The sequence below is a fragment of the Orbicella faveolata genome, unplaced genomic scaffold, assembly GCF_042242905.1.
Source record: "Orbicella faveolata isolate gen_17 unplaced genomic scaffold, um_ofav_v1 contig_34, whole genome shotgun sequence".
Taxonomy (NCBI): Eukaryota; Metazoa; Cnidaria; class Anthozoa; order Scleractinia; family Merulinidae; genus Orbicella; species Orbicella faveolata.
The window spans coordinates 24,369,225-24,386,448 of NW_028301563.1; the positions used below are offsets into that span (position 1 = coordinate 24,369,225).

General features: G+C 40.1%; 1 pseudogene; it reads left to right on the forward strand.

Annotated features, from left to right (window-relative positions):
- Nucleotides 1-6,102: 6,102 nt before the first annotated feature.
- Nucleotides 6,103-11,794, forward strand: LOC149105380 (uncharacterized; annotated as a pseudogene).
- The last annotated feature ends 5,430 nt before the right edge of the window (nt 11,795-17,224 follow it).

Genomic DNA, 17,224 nt, shown 5'->3' on the forward strand with positions numbered 1-17,224 from the left:
GACCGGCGCCATAATTTATTTGCTTTTGGAGTCTCGCAATGTCTTGAGAATTGATCAGCTTTAACCCAACCTTCACCTGAAAACTGGATATAGAGAGTACACAAGTATTAAAGGAAGCGTTTTGCCACTACTCAGAAGGTCAACAAACGAACCTGAACGGAAGAAGATGTATTTTCACCGGGTACTAGGGTTATACAAATGAGCTTTGATACGAACGATGGCTATGTAAACACACTGACTGTGGCAGATTTTAATCTGTTCTCGCGTGCAATCTAAGGGGATAACCACCGGTTTCAACTTATAGAACGGTTTATTAAGGTATGAAATTTACTGTGATGTGCTTTTTAGGCTTCATTTAGACCCAACTTTTGAGATTTTCCCCGTCAAATTTGGCTAAATTTTAGTAGGTGATCAAAGGCCTCGGAGTAGGGTGTCTTCCAGCCTCGCTGGTAAGCTTAGAATATTTCGAAAAGTTTCCATATTTCGTCAGTCAAAGTAATGAATGCACCTTAAAATTCGAATGAAAACGAAATTCCGTGAGCTGCATTTTTGGCGACGTAGCACGCTTCACAAAATCGGTAAATTTTACCTTTCTGATCACGGTCGGCAACCTCAGTTCGGCCAAAATTCAATTTTGGCTCGTAGCAAAGCAAAAATAAGGAATTGGAAAATAATAAATTGCTTTTTTCTATATATGTGTCAAACCCTTTTCACTGACAAAAAATGAAGGAAAATTATTTTTGGTCCCGAAGTCGAGTGTGTGACATGTTGCGTGACATATCGTTACATCGTTACGTCATTTAGTTCCCGTATGTTAGATGGCGTCAGTTCCATGTGGACTTCACTTGAAATAAAGCCTGTGCTTGTGTTTTCTTGCCGGACTTCTGTTGTCCCGTCTTTCTTGAGTTTAGCTGATTGATACATGGTAGCAGCGGTGGGAATCTGCTCAGAACCGCTGCAAGTCATGCCTGCAACCGGAGTTGAAGCTGACGCCGTTTCTGCACAAACCTTGAGCGCTGCTCAACCGAATCGCCCGCCATTACCACATGTAAAACCTCCTGCTCCACTCAACCTTGCGGACTGTTCGCCGAAAAAGTGGAAATTATGGAAACAAACCTGGATTAACTACGCGGTTGTAGCGAAGATTACCAGCCAAGATGCTCAATATCAAAAAGCCCTTTTTCTCTGTACCATCGGTCAAGGTGCATTGGAGATCTTCAACGCCTTTCGGTACAACACCGGCGAAGACCCCGAAAAGGTCGACACCATAATAGCCAAGTTTGACGAGTACTTCACGGGTGAAGTCAACGAGACGTATGAACGCTTCAAGTTCAACCAAAGAAATCAAGAAGTCGGCGAAAGCTTCGATGCATACCTGATCGCACTACGAAACATGGCTGAAACATGTAACTTTTGCACTTGCCCTCGAATGACTGATTCTCTTCTTCGAGACCGTATTGTTCTCGGCATCAGAAATGGCGATGCCAGAAAAAGGCTCCTTCAAGAACGAAAGCTGGATTTAACGAGATGTATTGATATTTGCCGCACATCTGAAAGTGCCACAACTCAACTGCAGGCAATTGGTGCGAGTGAAAAAGTTGAGGAAGTCCACTGGGTAAACCAATCACGTAGAGCGAATGGCAAACGGAGTGACCCCTCTGAACCATCATCTGACAGGAAAACCACGCAGTCACGAAAGCTCAAGTGCAAATTCTGCTTGCAGACTCATGTTCTGAAAAAAGAATTGTGTCCTGCATGGGGTAAACGGTGCAATGCATGCGGGAAAATGAATCACTGGAAGGGCTCTGTGGTCTGTGAGACGAAAGGAAAGGTGCACCTAGTGAATCAGGCCTGTGACTCCTCTGACTCCGACTCGGATGTGGCCTCTGTAAAGACCCTTAATGCTTTTGTCAATGGTGTTGCATCTAGGAAGGATAAGCCAATCTATTGTGAAATGAACATTAACTCCAGCCCAGTCAAACTGCAAATAGACTGTGGAGCTACTGTCAGCATCATTCCCAGAAATTGCATAGGCAACAGTGAAATTCAGCCATCCAACATTTCCCTCGAAATGTGGAACAAAGCAAAAATGAAAGCACTTGGTACCTGTAAACTCGTCCTAGAGAACCCCAAAACCTCCAAGAAGTACATGGTGAAGTTTGTTGTTGTTGAAGCTGAACTAACCCCACTGCTGAGTCGCAAGGCAGCTGAGAAGATGAAGCTGATCACAGTCAACTATGATAAGTTTGAAAGTGTTAATGGAGTAGTTGAAGGCCAGCAAGACGTCTTAAAAGCTTTTCCTGATGTATTCAATGGCGACATTGGCACCTTATCTGGCTCTGTACGTCTGACCATCAAGCCCGATGCAGAGCCGGTACTTCGTCCACCGAAAAGGCTGCCTGTTGAGCTGCGAGACCAGGTTAAGCAGGAGCTTGACAGACTGGTCGGGGTAGGAGTTCTCGCTCCCGTAGATGAACCCACCGACTGGGTAAATCAGATGGCAATTGCAACCAAAAAGGATGGAAGTCTTCGGATCTGCATAGATCCACGATCCCTTAACCTCGCGTTAAAGCGGGAACACTACCAGCTTCCTGTACTGGATGACATCCTCCCTGACCTTGCAAAGGCGAAAGTTTTCAGCAAAGTTGATCTGAGTCATGGTTATTGGCACTGTACCTTGGAAGAAGAGTCCAGTCTGCTTACCACTTTCTCTACCCCATTCGGGAGGTACAGGTGGAGACGTCTTCCCTTTGGACTCTCTGTTAGCTCTGAGATCTTCCAAAAACGCCTCCATCAAGCCCTGGAAGGACTGGTGGGTGTTGCCTGTATAGCTGATGACATATTGATCTATGGTGTTGGAGACACCATTGAGGATGCCACGCAGGACCATGACAGAAACCTCACATCACTCCTCCAGCGCTGCGAAGAGAAATCCATCCGCCTCAACAAGGAGAAAGTGACCCTGAGAGTGAAACAACTGGATTTCATGGGGCACCAACTCACTACAGAGGGTCTGAAACCAGATCCAAGTAAGGTAGAAGCTATCCTAAAGCTGCAAACACCAAAGACCAAGGAGGACATTGAAAGACTTAACGGAACTGTTAATTATCTTGCAAAATTCCTTCCAAAGCTTTCCCAAGTAATGGAACCACTCAGAAGACTTACACAAAAGGGAGTCGAATGGTACTGGGGCGATGCTGAAGACAAAGCTTTCAATGAAGTAAAACAACTAGTCACCCAGGCTCCAATCCTTGCCTACTACAGTCCTGACAAAGAGCTTGTTATACAGTGTGATGCCAGCAGCCTGGGAATTGGTGCCGCACTTATGCAAGAAGGTCGACCACTGGCATACGCTAGCAGAGCACTTACAGATCCTGAGACCCGTTATGCCACCATAGAAAAGGAGATGCTTGCTATTGTCTTTGCACTGGAGAAGTGGCACCACTTTGCCTTTGGTCGCCGGGTAGTTGTCAGATCGGACCACAAGCCACTTGAAGCCATCACCAAAAAACCGCTTGACAGGGCACCGAAACGTCTACAAGGCATGTTGCTCAGAAGTCTGGCCTATGACATAGAAGTGCAGTATTCTCCGGGTCACACACAGCACTTGGCAGACATGATGAGCCGATCATACCTACTAGCTGATGGCCAAGAAACCTGCAATGAATTTGAAGTTGTCAATGCCGTCCAATTCCTGCCCATTGGACAAGGGAAGTTACAGAAGTTTCGAGTGGAGACTGAACAAGACGACACCTTACAAGCCCTGAAGAGCACCATACTGAAAGGCTGGCCTGAGGAGAAGTCCAACGTTCCTTCCCAACTGGTCCCCTACTACAGCATGAGAGATGAGCTTAGCATTTATGATGGGCTCGTTTTCAAAGGTGAGCGCCTTGTTGTACCCCAGGGACTTAGGGCCGAAGTAAAGAGAGACATACATGCATCCCATGCTGGTGTTGAAGGCTGTCTCAGGAGGGCACGGGAAAGTGTGTATTGGCCTGGCATGAACTCTGAACTCAGACACTGGATTTCAACCTGCGAGCCCTGTAGGCTGTTTGAAATCTCGCATGGCAAAGAGACCCTCATGTCCCATGAAGTGCCACAGAGGCCGTGGGAGAAAGTAGCTGTTGATCCATTCTCCCTGAACCAGACAGACTACCTGGTGACAGTGGATTACTATAGTGGCTATTGGGAACTGGACAAGCTGCACCGTGTAGATGCTGAGACTGTGGTGAAGAAACTCAAGGCTCATTTTGCCAGACATGGCAGTCCATGTCAGCTCGTAAGTGACAATGGCGCTCAATTTACAGCTGCAGAATTCAAGAGAATGACAAAGACCTGGGACATTGAGCATAGTGTTACATCCCCCTACAACAGCAAAGCCAATGGCAAGGTAGAGGCAGCTGTCAAATCTGCCAAACGACTGCTTCGCAAGACTGCCAAAGCTGGAGACGATTTCTACTTGGGGCTCCTTGCTGAACGCAACACCCCATCACAAGGCATTGGAAGCAGTCCAGTCCAGAGGCTCATGAATAGAAGAACAAGAACTCTACTGCCTACAACTAGCACCCTGTTGGAGCCAAGGACACTCAACTCGGCTCACGAGAGAGAGAAATTGAAGGAAGTCCAGCAAAGGGAAGCCCGGTATTACAACACCAACGCCCGAGATCTACCCCCTCTGAGCGAGGGTGACACTGTGCGAATGAAGCCGTTTGTACTGGGAAAAAAGGAGTGGAAGAAGGGAGTTGTCGTGGAAAGGCTCGATGAGAGGTCATATGAAGTGGAGACAGGAGATGGGACGTCTTACAGACGAAACAGAGTTCATCTGAAGAGAACCAATGAGCTGCCTCCTGAGGTTACTACTAATTTACCACCACAAGTCTCAAACACTCCTGACACAACCGGTGACTCAACTTGTCAAGGAGAGTCAAGCAGCACCCTGGATACCGGTACTTCCCTTGTTGAACTCAACCGAGAGATAGCTGAGTCGGACTGTGGTGTGATAACAAGGACCCGCTCAGGACGGATTGTAAAAAGACCATCCTATCTCGCAGATTACAATACTTGACTGTCATGCTTCTTGGCCTCAGTTACTGAACCTTGAGTACTGAACACTGAACCTAACTTTAGCATCGCATGTTTGATTAGTTTGTTGAACACTTGTTATGGTTCACTATTATTGAACATTGACATTTCAATACTAAAGAGACTTAATAGAACTTGCTGTGTGGCTACAAGGCCAGGCCCATGATCATTGGACTTTGAAGGGGTTATAGACATTGAACACTTGCCAATGAACATTTATTATGCTAGATTTGCATGGCTCATTATTTTCTTATTTTATTTTATTTCATATTTCATTTTTACTTGCTTTTTCTATATTGGGGGAGATGTGACATGTTGCGTGACATATCGTTACATCGTTACGTCATTTAGTTCCCGTATGTTAGATGGCGTCAGTTCCATGTGGACTTCACTTGAAATAAAGCCTGTGCTTGTGTTTTCTTGCCGGACTTCTGTTGTCCCGTCTTTCTTGAGTTTAGCTGATTGATACAGAGTGGACCGCTTTTAGCGGGACAGCCACTTAAGGAATCTTAGATCTTCACCACCGTATTTCGAAAAATGCAAAAAAGACTTGTTTGCTATGATTCGTCAACTTGGCAATCCTGCATGGTTTTGCTCTTTCTCAGCTGCTGAAACAAGGTGGACTCATCTTCTTAAAACTTTAGGCAGAATTGTAGATAGCAAAGAGTATACTGATGTGGAAATCAAACAAATGACATGGGAACAGAAATCAGATTTGATACAAAAGGATCCAGTCACGTGTGCTAGAAACTTTGAACACATGGTTCAGTTATTTATTTGTGATGTATTAAAGAGCAGTGTAATGCCAATAGGAGAAATAGCTGATTATTTTTACAGAGTTGAATTTCAACAAAGAGGAAGCCCACATATCCATGGTTTATTTTGGGTAAAGGAAGCCCCGCAATATGAAAAAAAGTTCTAGTGAAGAAATTGTGAGCTTTGTTGATAAGTATGTTACTTGCCATAACCCAGAAACTTCCAGTGAAATGGAAGAGCTTGTAAACTTACAGATGCACAGGAATGCCAAGACATGTAAGAAGGCAGGGCATAAGATATGTAGGTTTAATTTTCCACTGCCTCCTATGCCAAAGACAGTGATTTTAACACCTCTTGACAACTCCTGCTTTGATGAAGAGAACAAGAAACAGATAAAAGAAAATGCTGAAAAAATAAAAGAAGTTCTTGACAACATGAAATATGGTGAAGATACCAGTTTTGAAAATTTTCTCAACAAATTACAATTGACTGAAGAAAGTTATATCTTAGCTATAAGACATACATTAAAGCGTAACACATTATTTTTGAAAAGGGCACCATCAGAAATACGGATCAATAGTTACAACACTAATTTGCTAAAAGCTTGGCGAGCGAACATGGACATGCAATATGTACTAGATCTTTATGCATGTGCTACCTACATACTGTCCTGTATTACAAAAAGGCAGAGAGGTATGAGCAGACTTCTAGAAAAAGCATCTGAAGAAGCTAAATCTGGCAACAAAGATATCACAAACAGAGTAAGGCAGATTGGAAACAAATTTCTAAATGCAGTTGAAATTAGTGCTCAAGAAGCTGTGTATCTTGTATTACAAATGCCAATGAGAAGATCCTCCCGAGATTTTCAATTTATCAGCACCTCACCTCCAGATGAAAGGGCATTTTTGTTAAAGAAATTAGATAAGCTCAAGGAGTTGCCTGACAACTCAACTGACATAGAATCTGACAATATCATTAAACGTTATCAAAGAAGACCCAAAACAATTGGAAAGGTTGTGCTTGGCTGACTTTGTTGCATTGTTTAACTGTGTTAAAGATAAGGAAGGTGATAGCAGTAGTGCTAGTAATATTAACGCATCATTCACAGACATTGATGATTTTCTACCAGAAACTAATTTTGAAGACAACACTGATGATGACCCTGATAGTATTAATGTCATTGAGTCTGAATGTGAACCAAATGAATACAAACTAAAAGGAGATATGAAACTAGTAAAAGGGAAAAAGCCTAAAATAATCCGCTCTGTCAGGTACCATAAAGATAAAGACCCAGAAAACCATTATAGAGAGCAACTAATGCTTTATACATCATGGCGAAAGGAAAGCAGTGATTTGATTAAAGACTGTCAAACTTACCAAGAGAGATTTGAACAGGTTAGGGATGAGATTCTCTGCAATAGGCGCCAATATGAATACCATTCAGAAATACTTGATAAAGCAATGGAAGATATGAATAATGCGAAATATGACAACTTTGATAATGTTGCTCCAAATGCGGAACATCTAAATAAGCAGGACTGTGCAGTCAAGCAGAAACCTAGTGAATTATTTGGTTGCTTTCACCCTGGAAAAAACAAGCACCATAGTCACTATGATTTGCTTAATGACATTGGTATTTTCCCCAGAAATAATGATGATGAAGAACTCCTTATGAGGCGCATGTCTGACAATGATTATTATGCACTTGTACGCTCTTTAAATGAAGAACTAAGACAGTTTTTTTTTTTATCATGTCCTACATTCAGTGAAAACTAAAAATGATCCTCTTAGATTGTTCTTAAGTGGAGGTGCTGGAGTTGGCAAAAGTACAGTTACCAATGCATTGTATGAAGCACTGATAAGGTATCTGAATTCTATTGCGGGCGAAAATCCAGATGATGTCAAAGTTGTAAAAACAGCCCCCACTGGTAAAGCAGCATTCAACATAAAAGGTAACACATTACACTCTACTTTTACAATACCTGCCAATAGAGGTTTTGAAGATTGTACACTGGATAGTGACAGACTAAACACTATTAGAACCCAACTGAAGAAACTTAAAGTTATATTTATTGATGAGATCTCTATGGTTGGAAGTGGTATGTTCAACTTTTTGAACTTAAGATTGCAACAAATAATGAGAACCAACGAGCCATTTGGTGGAATAAGTGTGATAACTGTTGGAGATCTTTTCCAGTTAAAACCAGTTTTTGATAAGTGGATATTTGAAAATTCTCAATATGGCTACAATGCTTTCGCAACTAACATTTGGACAGAATACTTCTCCCTCTTCGAATTGACGGAAATAATGAGACAAAAAGATGACAAGCAATTTGCAGAGCTACTTAATCGCTTGAGAGAGGGAAAACATTCTGATGATGATATAGCCATTTTAAAACAACGACTCCTGAATGTAACACCAGAAAGTGATAATTATCCAATCAACACGACACATTTATTTACTACAAATGCATCAGTAGATGCCCACAATAATGCTCTGTATGCGCTATCTAGAACTGACAAAGCTCAGATTAAGGCTGTGGACATTATAGGTGGAGACATTTCAGATGATCTCAAGAAACAAATAAAAAATAAAATCCCAGATGATGCAACAAAGACAATGGGTTTATATTCACTAGTATCAGTAGCAATTGAGGCAAAATATGACCTAACAACTAATATTGATGTGACTGATGGTCTAACAAATGGCGCAGAGTGTATGGTAGAGAACATAGACTACAGAGTTGATAATTCAACCAGACCAAGTATTATTTGGGTATCATTTCCACATCTTGAAATAGGCAGAAAGTGGTGCAAAGAACATGCACATTTGTACAACACAGGCATAAATAAAAACTGGACACCAATTTTAGAAGTTACAAAACAATTCCAAATTAATAAAAAAAAAAGTAAGGTACAAATTCTTCGACGTCAATTTCCACTTAGACCTGCTGCTGACTATTCACCGTTGTCAAGGAGATACACTAAATGAAGCAGTTGTTGATTTTCAATCATCAACAAGAGAGCACATGCATTATGTCGGCCTGAGCCGAGTACGAAACAGTTCTTCAGTACATGTTCTCAATTTGAATGAGAAAAAAATTAAGGTCACCGAGAAAGTTAAAAATGAAATGAGTAGACTGAGAACAGAGGCAAGCCTCAAGCCTTTAGCAGTCTTGCAGGTAAACTTAGATTCACCCCAAACAAAAACAGTCTTGTTTCAGAATGTTAGATCTCTCCACTTACATATTCACGATGTTCGAACTGATTACAACATTCAAAAGGCTGATGTTAACATTTTTGTTGAAACAAAACTTTGCTTGTCAGATAGAGATGATACATATGAGCTACCTGGATTTACTCTTTACAGAAATGACTTCAATCATTCTAACATCAGGACTTCCTATGGAACTGCTTTGTATATTAAAAATGATTTGAACTGTACTGAAATTCCATACAGGTTTAATACTAATGACATAGAAGTTATTGTAACAGTTCTTAACGATCCAGTTGCAAATTTTCACATTGTAGGTATCTACCGCTCAAAAATTATTAGAATTTCACACTTGATTGAAGCCCTTACTCATCTTCATAATTCAGTATTGATGGAACCTACAATTCCTACTGTACTACTTGGAGATTTCAATGTTAACCTGATGCAGGACAGTACAGAACAAAAAGCTGTTAAAGCATTTCTAATGACAAATAAAGGATACACGCAGTTGATTAACCAGTATACTACTGACTACCGCACACAGATAGATCACATTTATACAAATGTACCACACCTTGTGCAATCAGCAGGTACACTAGAGTCTTACTACAGTGACCATAAGCCAATCTTGATGTCCTCGACAGCTTTGTAAATAATGTAATGTAAATGATGCACATGCTAAACAGCAGTTTATACCAACAAATGATTGTGTCATATGGATACATGCAACATATTTTAGAATTCACCATTGATAACAGAACTACAATCAATCACATTTATACTAATTTGAATGAATCAAGAGTTCAAACAGGTGTTCTAGAGACATACTTGTGTGACCATAAAGCTGTGTGCATAGCAATAAAAAACAAAAACAAAACAAAACAAAACAGAAAAACAAAAACAAAAACAAAAAAAACGATGGACTCATTTTCTTAGGCTGTAATGACTGTTAATTATATAAGGTAGCATTTACAATTTAAAATCGTGTTAACAAAGAATAACTGAAGTCAGTATTTAATTAAATGTGAATGTTTTTGTTAGACTTCTGGTCAGTAACTATCAGTGTCTACATAAATACATGTACATGTAAGAGTCCCTTTTAAACTCCTTGTGACCCTTTGGGTCACATACCCTCCATTCTGCAACTGTACTCAGGTAAGTAGAAATGGTTGTTTCTTGTTCTGGTCCACTTACAGCTCTACAGAACATGCATGTGTGATAATAATGATTAATGTTGACATCCACTGTAAACAATTATTATGTATAGATATTAATCATAAAATAGTACCTCTTGTATAAATGATTATTAAAACAATTGATTTTTTCTTATGATTATTAACATATTTTAGAAACTTACTGATTCCCACTTTTATTCCATTTTAGAAAAGAAATTTAAAACAGAAACTATACAAGATACAGCATTGAAAGCATCCACTGGCTGCCATATGATGTTCTACATGTACTTGCTTCAGAATTTTCACCGTGTAGTTTGTAAAGAGCCACAGTTTCATGTGATAGTGCCCATAACATTGGAATTGATTACAACTTATTGGTCTGTGATTACAACGAGATCAATGTCACATTCCTCACAATCGTTTTCAGCCAATATATTCAAACAACGCACAGGAAGTACCATCTAGCAGTAACACTCTCCAGTAGAAGGAAATCTGTGCCGAACATCTCCTGATTTAGTTACAAATGAGACAACTCTTCAATCCACAGTTCATGGGTAACAGTTATGCCTCGCGGCATCAACTTTACTTCCTGAATTCTGGTGCTTGTACTATGTTTGTATTTGTATATTGATGATTTTGTGCTTTTGGAATTACTGGACTTACCTTGTATCAGAAATTGTACAGTCAGCATGGATCACTAACTGTCAGCTGTATCATAAAAAGAGGGAATCAAGATACATTATTACACAGTTGTGGCATCTTTCCAGACTGTCTGGTACAGTTGCAAACCATATTCATATTTTTTACTCTATAAAATTACAGTAACAAACATTTTGCTAGAATTATACAAATAAACTGCCAATCTTGTCATGAAAGCATCTCAATGTCTTTCATTACTTAATAAATACCAGTTGCAAAGTAACCATCTAACCTTGCAATCCAGAAGTTTGTGGAGAACACCATCCTAAAACATGCCATTTGAGAAATGATATTACAGTGGAACCCTGTTAATACGACCACCTTAAGGCCATGGAAAACTGGTCATATTAACACGGTGGTCGTATTAACGTAGTTCTGTAAATAAGACAATTACTGACTGAGTGTTTTTTTAGGCCAGAATAAAGTGGTCGTATTATCCAGGTGGTCGTATTAACAGGGTGGTTAAAGGTGGGGTTCCACTGTAAAACAAGGAGGCCTAAAGAGTAACCCATTTTAATTAATTCACATTCTTTCATGCAGATTTAATTCAATTAGAACATAACTGAAAGCTGTCCTTGGCTTGTGATTAGATGACTGCATGAATGAATGTGAATTAAATGTACGTGGCTTGCATTTTGGGCTCCCTGCTGTAACATCACCACCCTTCTTACCCCTTTAAAGCAAATGAAAACATGTCAACATACAATTTACTGCACTTTGCACAGAAGTTTTAGTCTCTCAATTCTATTATATATCTTAAAATCGTTCAGTTTTTTCTGTGAATTTGTTTGAATTCGGAACTGAAATTTGAATTTAAATTTGGTACCTTTGAGAAAAATATTCTCAGAGGTCTATCACATGATCTAAACTGAAACAAAAAAAATCAACTTTTTGTAAAGTTAAAACAAAAAAATTATGTTAAGTGATTTCAAAGCCAACCCACTTTTGTGAAAATATAACGGCAAGGGAGAAAGGAGTCCATGACACGAGCGGCCTGGACCTCCTGAGAATCACGCTGGATAAGGTTTCGTAAGAAAAATGGTTCTTTTAAAAGAACTGATTTTGGAACACTGCCTTCCCGGGACTCGCTTACGTACACACTTGAAAAAAAAAAGCTTGAAAATGTATTCCGCCATATTCCGATTTGTTTTTTCGGAGTCATGCTTTCAACGGACCGCATAGGAAACAGCCATTCTAACTAGCCAATAATAAAACGAGAATTTCAGCGAATCAGCGTTTGCAATTTTCGATCCGTCTTTTCAGTATAAAAACCAAATTATGCCACTTGTCAGTGTACTCTGAACACGTGGAGTCAATATGTCTGGCAAGGTCAGGAGTAACAAGGACCAGAAGAAAACAGCTTCAAAAGCAACACCCCGCTCAGTCGTCCAAAAGTCCACATTCCAAACCGGAAAATCAGTTCAACAGAATCCAGAGCCCTCTCCAGACGTTGCCATTAATGCCAAACCAGCGGACAGACGCTTTCAAGAAAATCCAAAGTCGTCTTCTCCAAACGTTGCCGTTAATGTCAAACCAGCGAACAGATACGATACTAAGACTGCACCTATCATAGCTTACGTCCACAGCGTAAGCCCTCCCAAAAGAAACAGGCGCAATACCTTTGACTATGCAACAGTCAGCCTACAAACCTCCAATGAAATAAAGCAGGAAGCGCTTTTATACTCATCGCACAAACGATCCCTCTTCGAGGAAAGTGAGAAGTGCCGTACACCAATAAAGCTCCAGAAGTACACGTATACTGACGATAAAAAGAAAATCATTATCAATGATATGACTCATGTCTCGGTTCCTAAACCGTCTGAGTATGCCTTCCAGTTTACCAACAGCGCAGCGTGCCGGTACGAAAGAGTGACAGTATCGGAAGCAATTGCCACCTGCGAAGAATGGGATGAGGTGGAAATGGTAGGAAAGATAATCAATCTTGGATTCCCACATACTGTACGGCGCAAAGGACAAAATGTGTCGACCACTATTGATGTTTGCGAAGCTGTGTTAGCCGATACCACTGGATCTATTCGTCTTGACGTATGGGACACAAATATTCGACAGTTGAGACTGGGTCATATCTACCGCCTCAGTCCTGTAGGGATTCGTCTTTGGTCTGGACAGAAAAAGATTTCCACTACAATAAACACACGGGTCACAGTTGTGGAAGACGAATCCTTCAGTGAAATTGCCGTTGAAGATTGTGATGACGCTCGTAAGCTAGACGAAGAAGTTTTTGAGATTGACAACATTCTCTCCGTTGAGAAAGTGGAACACTTCAGCAAATGTGTCAATTGTACCAGAAAACTAGTGCAAGTTACCTCGGAGAACATTGTACAATGTGATCGCTGTGGACACAACATGCGACTGTCTCAGTGCGAACGGAGCATAATGGCAAAGATTGTCGCTGCTCAAGAAGATGGCCAAACTGTTAGATTAATGATCAGGAAGGACGTGTTGAAGACAATCCTTGATGGTGATATTAATTCACTTGGAGAAGGTGAGATTACTAAAAAACTGCTTATGCTTCAAAATTTGAAACTGAAATGCAATGTGTAATCACAGATTGTTTCTGAAATTGACCTTCAGCAGAATTTCGAGTAGAACTACGTTAACGAAGCTAAGTTCATAGTTTCACCTCGGGGAGCAAAAGAAACCAACATTGTCAAGTGTAGATGAACTAATTTAGTCAAGCTAAGTTTATAGTCTCACCTCGGAACCGAAAGAAAATAACATTGTCAATTGTATTCACTATATATCGATAGTTTTGTTGTCAGGATTGAGTTGCGTAGCTGTTCCAGTTCAATGTGCGAAGACAGATTGTTTCTGAAATTAAGTTTTGGCAGATCAGGATTATGAGTAGGACTATTGTAAGGAAACTAAGTTTACAGTTTCACCTTGGGAGCGAAAGAAACTTCCATTGTCAATTCAATGTCAATTGTGTTCACTGAAGTTGGTAGTTTTGTTATGAGGAGTTGAGTTGCCTGGCTGTTCCAGTTCAATGTGCAATGACAGATTGTGTCTGAAATTAAGCTTTAGAAAAATTTAATGTAGAAGAACTAATTCAGTCAAGCTAAGTTTATACTTTGACCTCGGCGCCGAAACAAAAACTAACAGTGTTAATTGTATTGACTGATGTCGCTACTTTTGTTAAGTTGCCAAGTTGTTAAGTTGCCAAGCTTTTCCAGTTCGATGTACAATGACAGGTTGTTTCTGAAATTCAGTTTTAGCAGAATTTCAAGTAGGAAGACTAATCTACTGAAGCTAAGTTTCAAGGGTTTCTCCTCGAGACCAAAAGAAGCTAAATAACATTGTCAATTGTATTTCGACAATTTTTGTTAAGACGGGTTGTTCATTTTCGTTGTAAATGTTTCTTTTCGTAATTCAGGTTACCTTATAATAGTTATTAAATCTTGCAATAGAAGAAGTCTTGTCAAGTAAAACTAGAAACATGTTTATAATTCGCAATAAATGCTTGAGAAAGTTTATTCATGTCATCTCTCTATAAACCGGGGAATCCCCTCCTGGGCTCAACAATGATACCTTCATTACTCCATCCTGTATCGCGTTGTGAATGTCACACTGTCATGTAACGCAATGTTATTTAACAACAAAAGCGCTTTGAATCACGTTTATATTTATATGTTCAATTCACTGAAAAAATTTTTTTCTGGACCAAATACTTATAAGAATAATCGAGTGACACAAGGCTCTGACCCAAGACAGCTTTTCTTTGATAATTTCAAATCATAATGCTGAAGAAAGTGGTCTTTTCCAGGTGTTCTGATAGTTTAGTGTGGTCCAAAGAGAGACAACTAAAAAAATAAAAGTATCTTTTACCACTCACCTTTCTGTGCACTGCACCCCACATGATATGAACGCCAAAAACTGACTATGGTACATGTAGGACAGGCTTTTGCTTGTTACGATATCGGTGACTCTTCGCACAGACTTGTTAAAATGATAAGCCTTTTTCCCTGACCAAAAAGCTAGACTACAATTAATCCCTCCTTTCTCTCTCTGCGAGATGATTCTACTGATCAGTCACAAATGAGAAACTTCTTACTCAAGTAAGCGCAGCCCTCAAAGAAACGCCGCATTTGAAACAAAGTTAAAAGGTGCCGCTCCCGAATAAGCGCCGCGGCTCCCTCGCGACGCTCATTTGACGGATAACGTACCGTAAATCCTCGAAATAGCGCCCGGGGTGCTTATTTCAAATTTAGAAGAAGACGGGGTCGCCTATTTAATTTTTCCCAAAGCGTGGCCTGACATGATGATTTTTTTAATACGTCATGCTCGTTAACAACAACAAAAGCTGTTTATCGACATAAAAAGCTGATCGTAAAGTTTAAATCGCACCACCGTTAGCACTTAACGTGTTCACAAACAACCACTGTGCCATTCTAATACTACGTGACGAAAACTATACATCCTTCGTTGTCTCATTACTCGTCTACAAAATTGGGGGAGGGGAGGGGGGCGCTTATTTTAAATTTTGGGCGATAGGAGGGGCGCTTAATCGAGGGGGGTGGGGACGCTAATTCAACGGTTTACGGTATAACTAAAAAACCAGTATTGAAGGGGACAGTGAGATCAAAATTGAATGAAGACGCTAGTGATAAAGGAAATGAAAAGTGTGCGAAAAGACAAATGATGACAATGAACAGACGCTATTGTTAGTTCTTGCAAAATTTTCATACAGATAGAAAAAATACCGTTAAAAGGAATATTTCTTTGTGGCATGCAATTTTTTAAGTAAGCAGCACCCTCGAACAAGCGCCGCATTTGAGGCGCGAAAAATTTAACAAACGCTGCATCGTTTATTCGAGTAAATACGGTAGCTTTTTTTTCTGCATTTTAGATGCCAAACTGCACCGAAAAGTAAAAGAGTGGTGAGCGGCCAGCCGGGCAGGGAGGGGTCTCCTACCTGAGATGGTCTGTTGCGTACAACCTCTTCCCCTCTGCCCCCTCACCCCACTATCTCCCTCTGCTCCGTCATTTTTGTTCTAGTGCCAATTTTCGCGCTGTTCGATTAAGCTTCTTGAACGCGAAAAAACTGTTCGTTGGTACGTATTAAGAACTAGAAGGATAGAGTCCTCACATTCTGGCATCAAATACATGTTTATTTTCCAAATAGTAGTCAGTGGACAAAACTTACATTTCTTAGGAACGAACAAACTACAAATCCTTCACATACATTTTAACCAGGAAAAAACTGTATTTTTACAGTCATCACATTCCAAGGTACTCTGCCATTCATAAATTTAATTGAATCATAGCCAATTTGATTAACCCCTAAGAAAAGTACCGCTTGTTACTTGTGGCGACCAACATCTGTCAATATGCTCCCAAATGTAAAATGTTAAACACTTGAACATAAACTATACACACATAAATGTTTAAATCTAGACTCCTTCCTCACTAAAGGCTTATATTTCCTGTCAAATCGTTACATATATTACATGAACACCTTATTTCTATAAAAATGCTCAACTACTGGCTGCTCATTAACATGATGCACTTTTCAAGTAAACCACCTTACAAATGGAACACTTCTTAGTTCAAAAAGAGGCCAAGTACAGAATTTTATAGCATTATTACCGCATACCATGAGGTAGATCGAAGGAGCCTTTGATTAGTTAAGTTTTGGTACAAACAAAGTTTACCATGAGGATGTGCAGGTGTGAAAGAGTAAATTTAAAGAATAATTTTGTTTCAGTCGGGTGAGGTCAACGTCCAGCGCTCTGATCTACTCCGATTGGTTAAGTGAGAACAAAGTGTACAGAGCAAACTTAGTCATGCAAAGAAAACTAATGTGTGTAACAGAAACCGTAATGACACAACACTGTTCAATTGTCTTTCCTGTCAAAATTCCAAACATGTAAAGAACAGACGGAAAATATGCAATACTGATTGAGAAGCCCTTACGATTTCCTTCCATGCATACATTTCCTCTCAGGTCATGATTTGTTGTGGTTGAAAAGGTCCTTTTAAGAGCTAAGAAACTTTCCTTTGGAATGTCACGGGTAAACTCCAAATACCAAGGTCTCTTAATTCGCCGACGAGCTGACAGCCTCCTGTAGATTAAATCCAACCATGTACAGGTCTCGTCTTTTAACTCAGCTTCTGCGTATAGTGATGATGATTCAAAGAAAATGGAAAAAGGATCTTTCCCTCGAGCACGTTGTTCGTAAAGACCTCTTAATCTTTTTGCCTCTTGTTTAACAAAGAAATGCGAAGTTTTCCCCCAGGTCACTGCATTCTATGAAACAATTGACCGCTGACTCAATAG